Raw genomic sequence first — 2,593 nt, forward strand, 5'->3', positions numbered from 1 at the left:
CGGGAGGGCGCGCGGGGGTGCGCGCCCCGTCGCTCGTGCCGCGTGGGCGGGGGCGGCGCGCGCTCCCGCCCGGGGCTGGCGGTGGGTGCCTGTGTGGCCGCGGGCGCCTTGCCCCGGCGGGGAGGCAGCTCTGGGGCCGCTGGGGGCAGACAGTTCTGGGCACGCTGGGCGCTGCCGCCGCCCGACCTCCCGGAGCGGAGCAGCTGCGCCGTTTAGCTGGTGTCGCGCCATCCGCAGCGAGTTTGTTCTAGCCTGTTCCACGAACGGGTTTAGATAGCCAAATATGGACGCTGATGCCACGTTTTAGGGCCTCTCGGTCACCCTTGAGGCCGTGACTATTTGCAGTTGCAGTTAGTGGATTTTCATGATTAATCGCTTGCTCTTGTGAGCAGCTTTTAAAAAATACGTCTTAGCATTTGCAGCTACAGACTGTTTAGGCCCACCAGCTGAGAAGTTAATCCTGAAATATATTTAACACCTGCCTTGTCAGCCAACATTTAAAAGCACATTTCTACTTTTTAAAAAAATCAGCTTGTGGATACTCCCCTAAAAGTTCATGTCTACCTCGGCTTAGATGGCGGTTTTCCGTGTTGGCAGGTTTCTAACACACATTTCTGTGTGAGCATTCCTTGGCATTTTTGAAAAGTGAATGGCAAATGTGTTTTTATAGTACTGTAAATTGGGATAACAGTAATAAACTCTGTAAAACGAATTAGTTTAGACATGCTGCGTTGAAGGTGTTTTCCTAATCTCTTGAGTTAGTAGGGTACTTGTATTTTATCAGATTTTTCTTCTCCTGTAAATCTGCAGAAATTCTTTACAACCCATTTTTGTAGGTGGGAAATATTGTAGGTGGAAGAGCCAGCTCTCCTGGGTGAAGTGGGACTCCGGTATGGACAGTTCTTCCTGGTTATGCACTCAGTATGTTTTTAAATCATTCCAGGGGAGAATTCAACCAGACCGAGCAGCCCCTGGGACTGGGACTGCTTCATCACTTTTGCATAGCGGGTGTTTAATATATGTAAATACATGATGCAGTCTAACCTTTTCAAAAATAAAACCACTCAGTAAAGGCCTGCTTATTTAAACAAAGCCTTCAACTTAGTCTCAGAACAGGAAGAAGAAGTAATGTTCTGAGTTAGAGCTGACTGTCAGCTTAACTTAAATTTCCTGGCTTTGGTCCAAGCTGTTAAAACCTTAATGCATCTTAAATAAACTTTCAACTTCCTTATTTTTCTGCCATTTCATTGAAACCCAAAGGTCAAATCTGAGAGAAATAAACACTACTTATCAAATAAATGACTGCAGTTGCTTTCGTATACACTCATACCTAGAAGTTTGGGGCATCTATTTTTTAAAAAATAATTATTTAATTTTATTTACCTTTTTTGGGGGGGAGAGAGAGATTTAAGCTATAGGGTCCATCCGTTCACTGGAGAGAGAGAAACAGAGAGACAGAAAGGAAGAAAGCAAGAAATCACACACCACCCCCAAAGGAAGATGGCTACACCGCAGTCCCTTCTCCATTCTCCTTGGGATTTGGGGCATGCATGCACGTGTGCCCACTTGAGTTTCAAGCCAGGGCCATGTGGGAGTCTAGCATCTTAACCACCATGCCACTTGCTGGCTCCAGGACATCTTTTTTTAAAGAATTTTTTTTTTTAAGAGATTTTTGCTGTAGGACTCCTACACTCGCCAGAAAGACAGAGACACAGAGAGACAGAAAGTGAGAAATCACCCCCCGGGGGGATGGCCACACTGCAATCCCTTCTCCTCTTGGGATCTTGGGCACGCACACACGTGCTCCTGACGTGAGTTTAAGCCACCGGGTCTGGGACTCGAACCACGGTCGACTACATGGGAGTCCAGAAACGTAGCCATTATGCTATTTGCTGGTCCCTTTAAAACAATTTTTAAAATAATTATTTAAGTGTGGATTATATGGGGGAAAATATAAATGAAATATTCTTACAAGTATACATATAGAAAGTGTATTTTGTATGATTTCGTTTCTGTTTTGACTAAAACAACTTAGAGTGTGGTTACTTGACAACTATTGACATTTTTAAAGATCTGTTCTTTTTTTTGAGAGTTTTTTGCTATAGGACGCCTGCGCTCGCCGGAAAGACAGAAAGAAACAAAGAGACAGAAATCGAGAAATCACACCCCGGGAAAAGGGGGGATGGCCACATGCAATCCCTTCTCCTCCATTCTCCTCTCAGGATCTTGGGCACGTACACACACATACCTGGTGTGAGTTTAAGCCACCGGGTCCAGGACTCGAACTGCCGTTGAGTACTTGAGAGTCCGTGACATAACCATTACGCTAAGTGCTGGTCCCTGTTCTTTCTCCTATTAAAAACACAGTAGCTAAATTGACTTAATTGAAGAGTTTGTCTCTGCCTAAATTCATCGCCAATAACTAGGTTTTCCGCATTCGTCACATATGAAAGACCACTAAAATTGGCGTTTTAAGATGATCAGGCTTGGGAACCAGCAGTTAGCGTAATGGCTATGTCGCTGGACTCCCACGTAGTCAACCGCGGTTCGTGTCCCGGACCCGGTGGCTTAAATCTCACGCCGGGCGCGTGTG

The sequence above is a fragment of the Tupaia chinensis genome, unplaced genomic scaffold (genome assembly GCF_000334495.1).
Source record: "Tupaia chinensis unplaced genomic scaffold, TupChi_1.0 Scaffold000212_1, whole genome shotgun sequence".
NCBI lineage: Eukaryota > Metazoa > Chordata > Mammalia > Scandentia > Tupaiidae > Tupaia > Tupaia belangeri.